Source organism: Moschus berezovskii, chromosome 21 (genome assembly GCF_049115385.1).
Source record: "Moschus berezovskii isolate FMDL1 chromosome 21, NW_MosBer_1.0, whole genome shotgun sequence".
NCBI classification, from domain to species: Eukaryota; Metazoa; Chordata; class Mammalia; order Artiodactyla; family Moschidae; genus Moschus; species Moschus berezovskii.
This window is the reverse complement of record NC_142480.1, coordinates 66,723,480-66,743,173: the sequence shown is the minus strand read 5'-3', so window position 1 is coordinate 66,743,173 and position 19,694 is coordinate 66,723,480.

Below are 19,694 nucleotides of genomic sequence, written 5' to 3'. Positions count from 1 at the left end.
CAAAAAGGAGAACCCCTCTTCACTGACCTGTGCTAATGATAATGGTGCTTATTTGAATCACTAAAGAAAAAAGAAGTACATGTGCACAATGCAGGTGAATGCTGTGGTTCCAGTTAATAAAGGTATAAAGCAGACTCAGAGAGAATTAGAATACCTTGCAAGCCTCATGTCTTAGAAGGAAGGAAAGGCAGTCTATGTGTGTGAATGCTTAGTAGCCCATAAGGACCCTAAGGACTGTAGCCCATCAGATGCCATGAGATTCTCCAAGCAAAAATACTGGAAAGAAAGAAAGTGAAGTCACTCAGTTGTGTCCGACTCTTTGTGACACCCATGGACTGTAGTCCACCAGGTTCCTCCATCCATGGGATTTTCTAGGCAAGAGTACTGGAGTGGGTTGCCATTCCCTTCTCCAGGAGATCTTCCCAACCCAGGGACGGAACCAGCATGTCCTGTGTCTCCTTGCATGACAGGTAGATTCTTTAACATTGAGCCACCTGGAAAGCCAAAACAGTGCATACAAACCTATAATTAGTTCTATTCTCATAGCCTAGTCTCTATTTTTTTAATTCTTTGGGTAGCACAAATATTTTTAGACTTATGTTTAGGTAAGTTACAAACTAAAATAAAGTGATTTGACATTAAATAAAGAATTTGACATTAAAAGAGTAGAACAATTTCTTCCCAAATAAAAGAGCTTTTACTCTATTCCAATTCTTAGAAAGGAAGTTTTCTTCCTCTTAAGTCCCTGTAAAATCATCTCTCTAGGGTTCAGGTCAAGTTAACACCAATGATTATGGTCATTATTGCCAAAAATCATTGGAATACATTCTGTGCCAGGTAATAGGAAAGAAGTAACATGGATAAATCCCTGCACTTAAGGGTCTCTCACTCATTCAATTGTCTTGTAAAACCTTGTAAAATTCATTCCCTCCTAGTCCTCTTGATGGACCACAAGCCAGTCAAATCAGTGAGGTGAAGATGCTACATTTTCAGCAGTTCAAATTGCCAAATCTTTCAGAAATTTAGGAATGGAAGAGCCTGGAATGTATAGTGTTTATCGGGGAGGTTTGACTGAAGCAACTGAACAGGAGCATCCCATCCCAGAAGGGCATGACAGTCTAGAAAAATGGGTGGAAATCAAGATGGGGAAATTGCTTGAGCCCTGTCTTGGGGCTTTGGCATATGGGGATTTCATCCCACCTAGCAGGTTCCCAAGAGAATGAATGGAGCAATTTGACTCAGATAATACTTCAGAAAAGACTAAACAGTCTTTTTAAGTACAGGTTTATACAATTGCTAGTAGCTGGAGTTTTAGAGGAACTTGTAAGTGTGGTGGATTGTGTGGTGTGGTTTCATACATTTGCTTACCTTCCCTAGGAATTGCCATGAGCAAACCATGGTGGGAAGCTGAACAGCCTAGAATGCACTTAGTGCTGTGCTTAGTCACTCAGTCGTGTCCAGTTCTTTGCAACCCCATGGACTGCAGCTTACCAGGCTCTTCTGTCCACAGGGATTCTCCAGGCAAGAATACTGGAGTGAGTTGCCATGCTCTCCTCCAGGGGATCTTCCTAACCCAGAGATCGAACTGGGGTCTTCTACATTGCAGGGAGATTCTTTAACAGCTGAGCCATGAGGGAAGCCCATGAATACTGGAGTGGGTAGGCTATCCCTCCTCCAGGGGACCTTCCAAACCCAGGAATCGAACTGGGGTCTTCTACACTGCAGGCAGATTCTTTAACAGCTTAGCTACTAGGGAAGCCCAGAATGTACTTAAAGCCAATCCTTACCCAACCTTCTGCTTGAAATCAGCAAACAACCCCACGGAAGGCCAACAATGTAGGTTTATTGTAATGCCTTTAAATGAATCTGAGGACTAAAGTTTGGAGACTTTTCAGTGGGGTTAACTTGAGACGTACTAGGCTGGCATTTTCTACTCACCCCCGAGAATGTCTTTACCTCAGTTTTCCCCAAAGTTCATTGTTTGTGTCTAGTCACTGCTTTCTAGAGGTACCAAGGGAACGTTTCATGCAAAGATGGGCACAATAAAGGTCAGAAATGGTATGGACCTAAAGAAGGAGAAGGTATTAAGAAGAGGTAACAAGAATACATGGAAGAGCTATACAAAAAAGATCTTCATGACCCAGATAACCACAATGGTGTGATCACTAACCTAGAGTCAGACATCCAGGAATACAAAGTGAAGTGGGCCTTAAGAAGCATCATTACGAACAAAGCGAGTGGAGGTGATGGAATTCCAGTTAAGCTATTTCAAATCCTGAAAGATGATGCTGTGAAAGTGCTGCACTCAATATGCCAGCAAATTTGGAAAACTCAGCAGTGGCCACAGGACTGGAAAAGGTCAGTTTTCATTCCAATCCCAAAGAAAGGCAATGTCAAAGAATGTTCAATCTACTACAAATGCACTCATCTCACACACTGGCAAAGTAATGCTCAAAATTCTCCAAGCCAGTCTTCAACAGAACGTGAACTGTGAACTTCCTGATGTTCAAGCTGGATTTAGAAAAGGCAGAGGAACCTGAGATAAAATTGCCAACATCCATTGGATCATAGAAAAAGCAAGCGAATTTCAGAAAACATCGACTTCTGCTTTACTGACTATGCCATAGCCTTTGTATGGATCACAACAAACTGTGGAAAATTCTTCAAGAGATGGGAATACCAGACCACCTCACCAAACCCTTGAGAAATCTGTATGCACGTCAAGAAGCAACGGTTAGAATGGGACATGGAACAACAGACTGGTTCCAAATTGGAAAAGGAGTATGTCAAGGCTGTATATTGTCACCCTGCTTATTTAACTTACATTCAGAGTACATCATGCAAAATGCTGGGCTGGATAAAGCACAAGTTAGAATCAAGATTTCCAGGAGAACTATAGTAACCTCAGATATTCAGATGACATCACCCTTTGGCAGAAACCAAGGAAGAACTGAAAAGCCTCTTGATGAAAGCAAAAGAGGAGAGTGAATAAGCTGGCTTAAAACTCAACACTCAAAAAACAAAGATCATGGCATCTTGTCCCAACACTTCATGGCAAATAGGTGGGGAAACAATGGTAACAGTAAGAGACTTCATTTTGGGGGGCTCCAAAATCACTGCAGATGGTGACTGCAGCCATGAAATTAAAAGACACTTGCTCCTTGGAAGAAAAGTTATCACCAACCTAGAAAGCATATTAAAAAGCAAAGTCATTACTTTGCTGACAAAGGTCTATCTAGTTAAAGCTATGGCTTTTCCAGTAGTCATGTATGGATGTGTGAGTTGTACCATAAAGATAGCTGAGGGCCGAAAAATTGATGCTTTAGAACTGTGGTGTTGGAGAAGACTCTAGAGAGTCCCTTGGACTGCAAGAAGATCCAAGCAGTCCATCCTAAAGGGAATCAGTCCTGAATATTCATTGGAAAGACTGATGCTGAAGCTCCAATACTTTGGCTACCTGATGAGAAGACCTGACTCATTAGAAAAGACCTTAATGCTGGGAAAGATTGGAGGTGAGAGGAAAAGGGGACGACAGAGGATGAGATGGTTGGATGGCATAACTGACGCAATGGGCATGAGTTTGAGCAAGCTTTGGGAGTTGGTGATGGACAGGGAGACCTGGCATGCTGCAGTCCATGGGGTCACAAAGAGTCATACGCAACTTAGTGACTGAACTGAACTGAAGTCACTGCTTGTCATACACAATAATTATCCTAGTGACTCTAAGGGGAAATCCTTCAACTATGCATAATTTTGCCCAATTATTTTACTGGCTTTAATAGAGTGAATATTCCTGGCTTAGGTACATTTAAGCACTAGTTGCAATAACTAACCTGAAAGAACTTTAGAAACTTGGCTTGAAGAAAAGCAAACAGCAGATTTACAATGGTTCACCTTACAGGTGCTGATGATACTGGTGTGGGGTTTCATTTGGCAACTCTCATTGCATATTTGGATGGCTTCTCAAGTGTGGACACACTGGAAAGGTCCCAGACACTTGTGCCTAGAATGAGTACTTTGCTGTATTCTACAAGTCCCAGGATACTCTATTGACTTCCAGCTTCTAGCAAGATATAAACAAAATTTAAATAAATATTTTCTTTTATAGGTTGTTGTGATTATTGTGATACAATATCATTGAATACCAATCTGTGTTAAGCTAACATCCAAATAGCCAACAATTTTTGGTTATTTCCTATGTAATTACTCTGTGCAAGATGCCTTATACACAACTGGAAATATTATTCTTATTTTATCAGAGAAGAATCTTAGGCTTGAAGTATTCTCAGAACTACCCAGCTAGCAATTTACTTTGAAAATTGCTTTGGAAAGGAAAGCACATAATAAAAAGAGTTGGTTAAAAAAAAAACAAAAACCTGTTTAAGAAATTGTTATTTACCATCTATCCCTTCTCCCTGTGTATATACACACAATCCACACAACCAGATAAGCTCAGCAGAAGCCCACCAGCTTATCTTCTCAGAGGAAGAACATTGGGTGTCACTGACTAAAAACTCCTGAAACAGTTGAGCAGGTAAATGGAGCACACTTCTAAAAATAGGTACATTAATTGACTATTTATACACTGAACGTTGAGATTTTCAGTCTGTTCTCTAATTTATACCCAGAAATCTGTAAGACAGTTTAATAATTCCAGGCAGGAATTCACACTTTGTAAAGCCCACCGTCCATGCATGAATATCCCAAACATTATCTTGGTGTCGCATCTTAAATATGAGCAGACAGCAAGAATGAATAGGTATCTGACTACTTATATCTGTAAATATATGACTTCTTATATCAAAGATAAAAATGAAAACCTACCAATAGGGAAAATCCTACTTAAAGAAAAGAGAAACCACATAGGGGAATAAAATCCCAGTAATAACAAAAAACTAGTATTACTAGAATCATTGAACTTTTAGAGATGAAAGGGAAGATGCTGCATCCATGAAACAAGAACAAGATGTTGATTTTTTTTAAGGCACAAATTCTTGTAAATTAAAATTAAAAATTCAGAAAACTCAAAAAATGTGTCAGAAAATAAGATGAGGAAATATCCCTTACTGCTGCTCCTGCTGCAAAGTCACTTCAGTCTTGTCCGACTCTGTGTGACCCCATAGATGGAAGCCCACCACGCTCCCCTGTCCCTGGGATTCTCCAGGCAAGAACACTTGCCATTTCCTTCTCCAATGTGTGAAGGTGAAAAGTGAAAGTGAAGTCGCTCAGTCGTGTCCAACCCCTAGCGACCCCATGGACTGCAGCCCACCAGGCTCCTCCATCCATGGGGTTTTCCAGGCAAGAGTACTGGAGTGGCTTGCCATTGCCTTCTCCGAAATATCCCTTAATGTAGAACAAAAAGTCATATATATGGATAATAGGAGAGAAAAAATAAGAAAATTATAGGATCAATTCAGGGGGACCAATGATCAAGTAAAAGAAGTTTCAGAAAGCAACAATGGTGGGGGCGGCCCCAAGATGGCAAAAGAATAGGATGGGGAGACTAGTTTATCCCCCACAAATTTATCAAAAGTCTATTTGAATATGGAGCAACTTCCACAAAAAACTTCTGAACGCTAGCAGAGGACACCAGACACCCAGAAAAGAAACGCAATCTCTTCAAAAGGAGGTAGGACAAAATATAAAAGATGAAAATAGAGACAGGATTTAGGAAAGGAAACCCATCCTGGGAAAGGAGTCATGAAGGAGAAGCTTCCACACAATAGGAAACCCTCTCACAGATGTGTCAGTGGGGAACTTTGGAATCTCTGAGGGCAACATAACTAGGAAAACAAACAAACACACACAGAATATGCATCTAACTGCAACTGCTAGTGGAGAAGCAGCTTAATGCTTGCAATGGCCAGAAGGAAGTGGGGGCTGGGCAGGGAGGCATGGGCTGCATCATCGGTCCTTAGAGTAGGGACCAGGCTTGAATGCCCTGAGAACAATATGAGGGGGCTAATGTGACATAGCCAAACTCTGGGATCGCCAGAAGGACCGAAAAAAAAAAAAAGTACCTTTCCCTTGAAAGGATCTAATGCCACCTGGTGACCCCTGAAGTGCTCACAGAACAAAGGATTGTGCCTTAGCCAATACCAAAGAAGAGCAAGCCCACTGCCATTCAGGGCCCTCCTTCCCTGGAGGCAGAGAGGCAGGCGTGCATCAATCAGTCGGAAAGCATGGGGTCGCTGCAATCTTGGCCCCAAAGACCACATCTTCCACCAAAGTGTGAGAAGGCTGCCAGTTGCTAACCACATCCTCCTGGGATCCTGGACAGATCACATCCACCAAGAGTGTCACAGCCTGAGATCAGCTCCCCAGAGGAGACACACGGCACACCTGGGACTGTGCCCTTGTGGTGCATCCAGGAAACAGAGCAGCCAGGACTGGGGAGGTGCATAAGACACACGGCCCACTTGGGACAGTATTCTTACCAAGTACCTGGTCACCTGAGCATCTTGAACCTGGGAAGGGCACAAAACACACAGTCCACTGGGCTCTGTGCCTTTGCAGAGTATTCGAGAACCTGAGAGACCTTGGAAGTGCACGAAACACAGGGTCCACTTGGGACAGTGTACTTGAAGAGCACACTGGAGCCTGAGCAGTGTGGACCTGGGAAGTACAAGCTGCCTCGGGCTGAGGCAAACCCAGTGTGGTCCATCCACTGTGAGCATGCACCACACACGACAACAGTATTTGCTTGCAGTGTCCTTCCTTTTCCAGAGCACAACAGAACAAGTGAGCCTGAATAAGTGGCCACATTTGCTCCCTCATGTCAGGGTGGAAATTAGACACTGGAGACTTGCAAAGAGATGAAGTCAAAATAAACAAAGGAGGGGCAACTGCCCTCGGAGTGACAAGTGAGACAGATTAAAATCCTGCAGTTAATGCTGAGAATGCACATTTGAGGAGCAACTATAAAACTTGAGAAAAAGCACAAGCCTGAACAAGGGGCTATCTGACGCTGAAGTGACCCCATATGCCCCCAGCAGCTCCAGAGAAATTTTTAGATATATTTTTACTATTATCATTTTTAAAATTTTTTTTAAAGATTTACTTCTTTATTACTCCTTTAACTTTCATTTTTATATTGATTACTTTTCTTAAAAAAAAACTATTTTTTAAAAACAAATTCCATATATATTTCTTTTAATTTTTGAGATTTACTTTGTGTTGTATTTTTTATTCTGTGTTTTTGAGAGTCTAAACTCTATTCTAGGTTTTTCCTTATTGCTTTTTGATTTTTGCTATCAATTTTTGACCTTTAAGAACTGAGTCTTCAGAATCCATTTTCACTTGGAGATTTGATTAATGACTTGATTGCTATCTCCCGTTTTGACTCTCCCTTTTCCCCTCCTGGTCACCTCTACCCCTCTCCTCCCTCTTCTCTTCTCTATATAACTCTGTGAACCTCTCTGGGTGTTCCTAGCTGTGGAGAGTTGTTTCACCATTAACCTAGGGCTATTCTCCTCTGCTCCATATGGATGGAGGAGCCTTGAGGCCACTGTAAAAGGGGTACTGAAACCCAGAGGCAGGAGGCTCAACTCCAGAACATGAGAACTTCAGCGAACTCCTGACTGCAGGAAGCATTAACAGACAAGAGCCCACCCAACAGTCTTATCTACAATGAAACCAAGTTCCACCCAAAAGCCGTCAAGTTCTAGTGCAAGACACACCATGCTAATTCTCCAGCAAAACAGAAACACAACCCTGAGCATTAAAAGACGGGCTGCCAAAAGCCATACCAAACCCATAGACACCCAAAAACTCACTACTGGGCACTTCATTGCACTCCAGAGAGAAGAGATCCAGCTCCAACCTCCAGAAAACAGACACAAGTTCCCCCAACCAGTAAACCTTGAAAGCCACTGGTTCAACACCACCCACATGGAGCAGACAACACAATTAAGAGGAACCACAACCTTGCAACAAGCTAAACAAATGTAAAAGAAAGAGAAATATCCATCAGGTGAAGGAACATGATAAAAACACAGCGAACCAAACAAAAGAAGAGGAAATAGGGAATCTACCTGAAAAAGACTTCAGAATAATGATAGTAAAGATGATCCAAAATCTTGAAAACAAAATGGAGTTACAGATATATAGACTAGAGACAAGGACTAAGAAGATGCAAGAAATCTTTAACAAAGACCTAGAAGAAATAATATTGAATGGTTTGCCTTGTAAACAAACAGAAATCATTCTGTTGTTTTTAAGAGTGCATCCAAGTACTGCATTTCAGACTCTTTTGTTGACCGTGATGGCACCGGGAGTAACAGGCAAATTTGGCCGTGGAGCATGAAATGAAGCACGACAAAGGATAATAGAATCTTGCCAAGAGAATGCACTGGTCATAGAAAACACCCTCTGCCAACAACACAAGAGAAGACTGTACACATGGACATCACCAGATGGTCAACACCGAAATCAGATTGATTATGTTCTTTGCAGCCAAAGATGGAGAAGCTGTATACAATTAGCAAAAACAAGACCAGGAGCTGACTGTGGCTCAGATCATGAACTCCTTATTGCCAAATTCAGACTTAAATTGAAGAAAGTAAGGAAAACCACTAGACCATTTAGATATGACCTAAATCAAATCCCTTATGATTATACAGGGGAAGTGAGAAATAGATTTAAGGGACTAGATCTGGTAAATAGAGTGCCTGATGAACTCTGGACGGAGGTTCGTGACATTGTAGAGGAGACAGGGACCAAGACCATCCCCATGGAAAAGAAATGCAAAAAAGCAAAATGGTTGCCTGAGGAGGCCTTACAAATAGCTGTGAAAAGAAGAGAAGCGAAAAGCAAAGGAGAAAAGGAAAGATATAAGCATCTGAATGCAGAGTTGCAAAGAATAGCAAAGAGAGATAAAAAAGCCTTCCTTAGTGATCAATGCAAAGAAATAGAGGAAAACAACAGAATAGGAAAGACAAGAGATCTCTTCAAGAAAATTAGAGATTCCAAGGGCACATTTATGCAAAGATGGGCTCGATAAAGGATAGAAATTGTATGGACCTAACAGAAGCAGAAGATATTAAGAAGAGGTGGCAAGAATACACAGAAGAACTGTACAAAAAAGATCTTCACGACCAAGATAGTCATGATAACGTGATCACTGACCTAGAGCCAGACATCTTGGAATGTGAAGTCAAGTGGGCCTTAGAAAGCATCACTACGAACAAAGCTAGTGGAGGAAATGGAATTCCAATTGACCTACTTCAAATCCTGAAAGATGATGCTGTGAAAGTGCTGCACTCAATATGCCAGCAAATTTGGAAAACTCAGCAGTGGCCACAGGACTGGAAAAGGTCAGTCTTCATTCCAATCCCAAAGAAAGGCAATGCCAAAGAATGATCAAACTACCACACAATTGCACTCATCTCACACACTAGTAAAGTCATGCTCAAAATTCTCCAAGCCAGGCTTCAGCAGTATGTGAACCGTGAACTTCCAGATGTTCAAGCTGGTTTTAGAAAAGGCAGAGGCACCAGAGATCAAATTGCCAACATCCGCTGGATCGTGGAGAAAGCAAGAGAGTTCCAGAAAAACATCTATTTCTGCTTCATTGACTATGCCAAAGCCTCTGACTGTGTGGATCACAATAAACTGTGGAACATTCTGAAAGAGATGGGAATCCCAGACCACCTGACCTGCCTCTTGAGAAACCTGTATGCAGGTCAGGAAGCAACAGTTAGAACTGGACATGGAACAACAGACTGGTTCCAAATAGCAAAAGGAATATGTCAAGGTTGTATATTGTCACCCTGCTTATTTAACTTCTATGCAGAGTACATCATGAGGAACGCTGGGCTGGAAGAAGCACAAGCTGGAATCAAGATTGCTGGGAGAAATATCAATAACCTCAGATATGCAGATGACACTACCATTATGGCAGAAAGTGAAGAGGAACTAAAAAGCCTCTTGATGAAAGTGAAAGAGGAGAGTGAAAAGGTTGGTTTGAAGCTCAACATTCAGAAAACGAAGATCATGGCATCTGGTCCCATCACTTCATGGGAAATAGATGGGGAAACAGTGGAAACAGTGTCATTCTTTATTTTTCGGTGCTCCAAAATCACTGCAGATGCTGATTGCAGCCATGAAATTTAAAGACGCTTGCTCCTTGGAAGGAAAGTTATGACCAACCTAGATAGCATATTAAAAAGCAGAGACATTACTTTGCCAACAAAGGTCTGACTAGTCAAGGCTATGGTTTTTCTAGTAGTCATGTATGGATGTGAGAGTTGGACTGTGAAGAGAGCTGATCGCCGAAGAATTGATGCTTTTGAACTGTGGTGCTGGAGAAGACTCTTGAGAGTCCCTTGGACTGCAAGGAGATCCAACCAGTCCATTCTAAAGGAGATCAATCCTGGGTGTTCATTGGAAGGACTGATGCTAAAGTTGAAACTCCAATACTTTGGCCACCTCATGCGAAAAGCTGACTCACTGGAAAAGTGTCTGATGCTGGGAAGGATTTGGAGTGGGAGGAGACGGGGACGACAGAGAATGAGATGGCTGGATGGCATCACCGACTTGATGGACATGAGTTTGAGTGAACTCCGGGAGTTGGTGATGGACAGGGAGGCCTGGCGTGCTGTGATTCATGGGGTCGCAAAGAGTCGGACACGACTGAGCAACTGAACTGAACTGAGAAGAAATAAAGATGAGTCAATCAATAATGAACAATGCAATAACTGAGATTAAAAGCATTCTAGAAGGAACCAACGGTAGAATAAATGAGACAGAAGAGAGGATAAATGAGGTGGAAGACAGAAAGGTGGAAATAAATGAAGCAGAGAAGAAAAAATAATAAAAACAAATAAGGACACCCTCAGAGATCTCCAAGACAACATTAAATTCTCCAACATTCAAATCATAGGATTCCCAGAAGAAGAAGACAAAAAGAAAGGGCATGAGAAAATACTTGAGGAGATAATAGTTGAAGACGTCCCTAAAATGGGGAAGGAAACAGCCACAGAAGTCAAAGAAACCCAGAGTCCCAAACAGGGTAATTCTAAGGTGAAACACCCCCTGGCGCATGTTAATCAAGCTAACAAAAACTAAATTAAGAGAGCAAACTTTAAAAGCAGCAAAGGAAAAGCAACAAATAACACACAATGGGATCCCCATAAGGATAACAGCTGATCATTCAATAGAAACTCTTCAGGCCAGAAGGGAATGGCAGGACATACAAAGAGTGATGAAAGAGAAAAATCTACAACCAAGATTACTCTACCCAGCAAGGATCTCATTCAGATATGAAAGAGAAATCAAAAGCTTTACAGACAAAAGCTGACAGAATTCAGCACCCCCAAATCAGCTCTTCCACAAGGGTTTTCTCTAGACAAGAAACACAGAAAAACTGCAAAAATGAACCCAAATGAACAAAGTAAATGGTGTAAATGGTAACATGTTCATGCTTATTAATAATTGCCTTAAACTTAAAAGGTTAAATGCTGCAACCAAAGACAAAGACAGGCTGAATGGATACAAAAACAAAACGCCTATATATGCGGTCTACAAGAGACCCACCTCAAACCTATGGACATATACAGGCTGAAAGTGAGGGACTGGAAAAAAATATTTCATTCAAATGGAGACCAAAAGAAAGCAGGAGTAGCAATATTCATATTAGACAAAATAAGCTTTGAAATAAAGACCATGATAAGAGACAAAGAAGGCCACTACAAAATGATCAAGGAATCAATCCAAGAAGCAGAGAACAATTATAAATATATATGCACCCAACATAGGAGCACCTCAATGCATAAGGCAAACGCTAACAAGTACAAAAGGGGAAATTAACAGTAACACAATAATAGTGGGGGGATTTAATACCCCATTCACACCTGTGCATAGATCAAGCAAAAAGAAAATTAGCAAAGAAGCTCAAGCTTTAAATGATAGAATGGACTGCTGCTGCTGTTAAGTCACTTCAAACATGTCCGACTCTGTCGGACCCCATAGACAGCAGCCCACCAGGCTCTCCCATCCCTGGGATTCTCCAGACAAGAACACTGGAGTGGGTTGCCGTTTCCTTCTCCAATGCACGAAAGTGAAAAATGAAGTGAAGCCGTTCAGTCGTGTCCGACCCTCAGCGACCCCATGGACTGCAGCCTTCCAGGCTCCTCCATCCATGGGATTTTCCAGGCAAGAGTACTGGAGTATAGAATGGATTAGTTAGACCTAATTGATATCTACAGGGTATTACATCCTAAAACAAGCACCTTTTTCTCAAGTACACAACAAACATTCTCCAGGATGCATTACATATTAGGCCACATCTAGCGTTGGTCCATCTAGTCAATGCTGTTTTTCCCAGTAGTCATGTATGGATGTGAGAGTTGGACCATAAAGAAAGCTGTGTGCCAAAGAATTTATGCTTTTGAACTGTGATATTGGAGAAGACTCTTGAAAGTCCCTTGGACTGCAAGGAGATCAAACCAGTCAATCCTAATGGAAATCAGTACTGAATATTCATTGGAAGGACTGATGCTGAAGCTGAAGCTCAAATACTTTGGCCACCCTATGCAAAGAAATGATTATTTGGAAAAGATCCTGATGCTGGGAAAGATTGAAGGCAGGAGGAAAAGGGAACAACAGAGGATGAGGTGGTTGGATGGAATCACTGAATCAATGGACATGAGTTTGAACAAACTCCAGGAGTTGGTGATGGACAGGGAAGCCTGGCATGCTGCAGTCCGTGAGGTCTCAAAGAGTTGTACACAACTGACAGAATGAACCGATAACTGACTGAGCCAAGGTAAGTTTTTAAAAATTGAAATAATTTCAAGCATTTTTTCTGATCACAATGTGGTAAGATTACATATCAACTACAGGGAAAAACAGAACAAAACTATAAAAACCCAGAAACATATGGAAGCTAAATAACACACTTCTGAATAACCAGCAGATCACAGAAGAAGTAAAAAAATGCATAGAAACAAATGATAACGAAACATGACAACACAATACCTATGAATTCAGTAAAAGCAGTGCTAAGAGAAGAGAGAGGTTCATAACAATACAATCCCACCTCAAGAAACTAGAGAAACATCAGATAAACGTAACTTTACACCTAAAACAAATAGAAAAAAAGAAGAAAACCAAAGTTAGTAGAAGGCAAGAAATCATAAAAATCAAAACAGAAATAAATGAAAAAGAATCGAAGGAGACTATAGCAAAGATCAGCAAATCTAAAAACTGGTTTTTCGAGAAAATAAAAAAAATAGACAAGCCATTAGCAAGACTCATCACGAAAAGACAGGGGAAGAATCAAATCAATAAAATTTGAAGTGAAATTGGAGAAATTATGACAGACAGCACAGAATACAGAAGATCATAAGAGAGTGGCCTATAAGCAACTATCAGTTCAGTTCAGTTCCGTTCAGTCACTCAGTCGTGTCCGACTCTCCGCGACCCCATGAATCACAGCACGCCAGGCTTCCCTGTCCATCATCAACTCCCGGAGTTCACCCAAACTCATGTCCACAGAGTCGGTGATGCCATCCAGCCATCTCATTCTCTGTCGTCCCCGTCTCCTCCAGCCCCCAACCTTTCTCAGCATCAGACACTTTTTCAGTGAGTCAGCTCTTCGCATGAGGTGGCCAAAGTACTGGAGTTTCAGCTTTAGCATCAGTCCTTCCAATGAACACCCAGGATTGATCTCCTTTAGAATGGACTGGTTGGATCTCCCTACAGTCCAAGGGACTCTCAAGAGTCTTCTCCAACACCACAGTTCAAAAGCATTAATTCTTCGGCGATCAGCTCTCTTCACAGTCCAACTCTCACATCCATACATGACCACGGGAAAAACGATAGCCTTGACTAGACGGACCTTTGTTGGCAAAGTAATGTCTCTGCTTTTTAATATACTATAAAGGTTGGTCATAACTTTCCTTCCAAGGAGTAAGCGTCTTTTAATTTCATGGCTGCAATCAGCATCTGCAGTGATTTTGGAGCCCAAAAAATAAAGTCTGACACTGTTTCCACTGTTTTTCCATCTATTTCCCATGAAGTGATGGGACCAGATGCCATGATCTTTGTTTTCTGAATGTTGAGCTTCAAGCCAACCTTTTCACTCTCCTCTTTCACTTTCATCAAGAGGCTTTTGAGTTCCTCTTCACTTTCTGCCATAAGGGTGGTGTCATCTGCATATCTGAGGTTCTTGATATTTCTCCCTGCAATCTTGATTAGAGCTTGTGCTTCTTCCAGCCCAGTGTTCCTCATGATGTACTCTGCACACAAGTTAAATAAGCAGGGTGACAATATACAGCCTTCACGCACTCCTTTTGCTATTTTGAACCAGTCTGTTGTTCCATGTACAGTTCTGACTGTTGCTTCCTGACCTGCATACAGGTTTCTCAAGAGGCAGGTCAGGTGGTCTGGGATTCCCATCTCTTTCAGAATGTTCCACAGTTTATTGTGATCCACACAGTCAGAGGCTTTGGCATAGTCAATGAAGCAGAAATAGATGTTTTTCTGGAACTCTCTTGCTTTCTCCATGATCCAGCGGATGTTGGCAATTTGATCTCTGGTGCCTCTGCCTTTTCTAAAACCAGCTTGAACATGTTTCATGTACTGCTGAAGCCTGGCTTGGAGAATTTTGAGCATGACTTTACTAGAGTGTGAGATGAGTGCAATTGTGCGGTAGTTTGAGCATTCTTTGGCATTGCCTTTCTTTGGGATTGGAATGAAGACTGACCTCTTCCAGTCCTGTGGCCACTGCTGAGTTTTCCAAATTTGCTGGCATATTGAGTGCAGCACTTTCACAGCATCATCTTTCAGGATTTGAAATAGCTCAACTGGAATTCCATCACCTCCACTAGCTTTGTTCATAGTGATGCTTTCTAAGGCCCACTTGACTTCACATTCCAAGATGTCTGGCTCTAGGTCAGTGATCACGTTATCGTGACTATCTTGGTCGTGAAGATCTTTTTTGTACAGTTCTTCTGTGTATTCTTGCCACCTCTTCTTAATATCTTCTGCTTCTGTTAGGTCCATACCATTTCTGTCCTTTATCGAGCCCATCTTTGCATAAATGTGCCCTTGGAATCTCTAATTTTCTTGAAGAGATCTCTTGTTTTTCCTATTCTGTTGTTTTCTTCTATTTCTTTGCATTGATCACTGAGGAAGGCTTTCTTATCTCTCCTTGCTATTCTTTGGAGCTCTGCATTAAGATGGTTATATCTTTCCTTTTCTCCTTTGCTTTACGCTTCTCTTCTTTTCACAGCTATCCGTAAGGTCTCCTCAGAAAGCCATTTCACTTTTTTGCATTTCTTTTCCGTGGGGATGGTCTTGGTCCCTGTCTCCTGTACAGTGTCACGAACCTCTGTCCATAGTTCATCAGGCACTCTATCTATCAGATCTAGTCCCTTAAATCTATTTCTCACTTCCACTGTATAATCATAATGGATTTGATTTAGGTCATATCTGAATGGTCTAGTGGTTTTCCCTACTTTCTTCAATTTAAGTCTGAATTTGGCAATAAGGAGTTCATGATCTGAGCCACAGTCAGCTCCTGGTCTTGTTTTTGCTAACTGTATACAGCTTCTCCATCTTTGGTTGCAAAGAATATAATCAATCTGATTTCGGTGTTGACCTTCTGGTGATGTCCATGTGTAGAGTCTTCTCTTGTGTTGTTGGCAGAGGGTGTTTGCTATGACCAGTGCATTCTCTTGGCAAAACTCTATTAGCCTTTGCCCTGCTTCATTCCGTGCTCCAAGGTCACATTTGCCTGTTACTCCAGGTGTTTCTTGACTTCCTACTTTTGCATTCCAGTCCCCTATAATGAAAAGGACATCTTTTTTGGGTGTTAGTTCTAAAAGGTCTTGTAGGTCTTCATAGAACCATTCAACTTCGGCTTCTTCAGCGTTACTGGTTGGGGCATAGGCCTGGATTACTGTAATATTGAATGGTTTGCCTTGAAATGAACAGAAATCAATCTGTCATTTTTAAGATTGCATCCAAGTACTGCATTTTGGACTCTTCGTTCACCATGATGGCTACTCCATTTCTTCTAAGGGATTCCTGCCCACAGGAGTAGATATAATGGTCATCTGAGTTAAATTCACCCATTCCAGTCCATTTTAATTCACTGATTCCTAGAATGTCTATGTTCACTCTTGCCATCTCCTGTTTGACCACTTCCAATTTGCCTTGATTCATGGACCTAACATTCCAGGTTCCTATGCAATATTGCTCTTTTCAGCACCGGACCTTGCTTCTATCATTGGTCACATCCACAACTGGGTATTGGTTTTGTTTTTGCTCCATCCCTTTATTCCTTCTAGAGTTATTTCTCCACTGAGCTCCAGTAGCATACTGGGCACCTACCGACCTGGGGAATTCCTCATTCAGTATCCTATCATTTTGCCCTTTGTTACTGTTCATGGGGTTCTCAAGGCAAGTATACTGAAGTGGTTTGCCATTCCCTTCTCCAGTGGACCACATTTGGCTCTGGTCCATGTGATCAGATCAACTAGTTTCCTGTGATTATGATTTCATTCTGTCTGCCCTCTGACGCCCCCTCACAATACCTACCTTCTTATTTGGGTTTCTCTTACCTCGGGCATGGGGTATCTCTTCACAGCTGCTCCAAGAAAGCATAGCCACTGCACCTTACCTTGGATGAGGGGTATATCCTCAAGGCCGCCCCTCCTGACCTTGAACGCGGAGTTGCTCCTCTCGGCCCTCCTGCGCCCACGCTGCCACCGCCTATTGGACGTGGGGTAGCTCCTCTCAGCCACCGGCCCTGGCCTCAGGCGTGGGGTAGCTCCTCACGGCCGCGCCTCTTTGCGTGGTCGATTGCGCCGGGGCTGGCATCTCTCACGCCTGCACTGCCGGGGCCGGTGTCTCTCGCGTCTGCGCCACAGGGGCTAGCGTAGCAACTATAGGCCAATAAAATGGACAACTTGGATGAAACGGACAAATTCTTAGAAAAGTATAACGTTACAAACTGAATCAGGAAGAAAATCTGACAAGTTCAATCACAAGCATATAAATTGAAACTGAATTCAAAAATCTTTCAACAAACAAAAGCCCATTACCAGATGACTTCACAAGAAAATTCTACTAAAAATTTAGAAAAGAGCTAACACCTATCCTACTCAAACTCTTCCAGAAAATTGCAGAGGAGGGTGAACTTCCAAATTCATTCTATGAGACCATCATCACCCTAATACCAAAACATAACAAATATGCCACACACACACACAAGCTACGGCCACTATCACTGATGAACATAGACGTAAAAATCCTCAACAAAATTATACCAAACAGAATCCAACAATATATTAAAAAGATCATACATCATGATCAAGTGGACTTTATTCCAGGGATGCAAGAATTCTTCAATATTCTCAAATAAATCAGTGTGATACACCATATTAACAAATTGAAAGATAAAAGCCATATGATTATCCCAATAGGTGCAGAGAAAGCCTTTGACAAAATTCAACAACCGTTTATGATAAAAATACTCCAGAAAGCAGGCATAGAAGGAATGTACCTTAACATAATAAAAGTCATATATGACAAACTCACAGAAAACATTATCCTAAATGGCAAAAAACTGAAAGCATTTTCTCTAAATCAAGAAAAAGACAAGGGTGCCCACTTTCAGCACTATTATTCAATGTAATTTTGGAAGTCCTAGCCACAGCAATCAGAGAAGAAAAAGAAATAAAAGGAATTCAGATTGGAAAAGAAGAACTAAGACTCTCACTGCTTTCAGATGACATGATCCTCTACATAGAAAACCCTAAGAACACCACCATAAAATTGCTACAACTAATCAATAAATATAGTAAAGTTTCAGGATATAAAATTAATACACAAAAATCCATTGCATTTATATACACTCTCAAAGAAAAAATTGAAAGGGAAATTAAGGAAACAATCCCATTCACCATTGCTACAAAAAGAATAAAATACTTAGGAATAAATCTACCTAAATAAACAAAAGACTTATATATAGAAAAGTATAAAACACTGCTGAAAGAAATTGGAGATGACACAAGTAGATGGAGAAATATACCATGTTCATGGATTGGAAGAATCAATATAGTGAAAATGAGTATACTACCCAAAGCAATCTAAAAATTCAAGGCAATCCCTATCAAGCTACTGATGGTATTTTTCGCAGAACTAGACAAAAAAATTTCACAATTTGTATGGAAACACAAAAAACCTCAAATAGCCCAAGCAATCTTGAAAAAGAAGAATGGAATTTGTGGAATCAACCTTCCTGACTTCAGACTATACTGCAAAGCTACAATCATCAAGACAGTATGGTACAAGCACAAAGACAGAAATATAGATCAATGGAATAAAATAGAAAGCCCAGAGGTAAATCCACACACCTGTGGACATCTTATCTTTGACAAAGGAGGTAAAAATATACAATAGAGAAAAGACAACCCACTCCAGTGTTCTTGCCTGGAGAATCCCAGGGACAGGGGAGCCTGGTGGGCTTCCGTCTATGGGGTCACACAGAGTCGGACATGACTGAAGTGACTTAGCAGCAGCAGCAGCAGCAACTGGGAAAACAGGTCAACCACGTGTAAAGTAATGAAACTAGAACACTTTCTAGCACCATACACAAAAATAAGCTCAAATGGGTTAAAGAACTAGATGTAAGACCAGAAACTATAACACTCTTAGAGGAAAACATAGGTAGAACACTGACATAAATCACAGCAAGAGCCTCTATGACCGACTTCCCAAGTAATGGAAAAAAAAAAACAAAAATAAACAAATGGAACCTAATTAAATTTAAAAGCTTTTTTATAATGAAGGAAACTATAAGCAAGGTGAAAAGTAACCTTCAGAATGGGAGAAATAATAACAAAGGAAACAACCAAAAAAGAATTAATCTCCAAAATATACAAGAAGCACATATAGCTCAATACCAGAAAAATGAATAACCCAATCAAAAAGTGGGAAAAAGAACCAAACAGACATTTCTCCTAAGAAGACATACAGATGGCTAATAAACACGTGAAAAGATGCTAAGCATCTCTCATTATTAGAGAAATACAAATCTAAACCACAATGAGGTATCATCTCATGCTGGTCAGAATGACCGCCATCAAAATGTCTACAAACAATAAATGGTGGAGAGGGTGCAGAGAAATTGAACCTCTTACACTGTTGGTTAGAGTGCAAACTGGTACAGCCACTATGGAGATCAGAGTGGAGATTCCTTTAAAATGTGGAAATAGGGCTGCTATACAACCCAGCAATCCCACTTGTGGGCATACCTGCTGAGGAAACCAGAATTGAAAGAGACACACTACCCCAATGTTCATTGCAGCACTGTTTACAGTAGCTAGGACATGGAAGCAACTTAGACATCCATCGGCAGATGACTGGATAAGAAAGCTTTGGTACATATACACAATGGAGTATTATTCAGCCATTAAAAAGAATACATTTGAATCAGTTCTAATGAGGTGGATGAAACTGGAGCCTATTATACAGAGTGAAGGAAGCCAGAAAGAAAAACACCAATACAGTATACTAACGCATATATATGGAATTTAGAAAGATGCAAATGATAACCCTGTATACGAGACAGCAAAAGAGACACAGATGTATAGAACAGTCTTTGGGACTCTATGGGAGAGGGTGAGGGTGGGATGATTTGGGAGAATAGCATTGAAACACGTATGTTGTCATATGTGAAACGA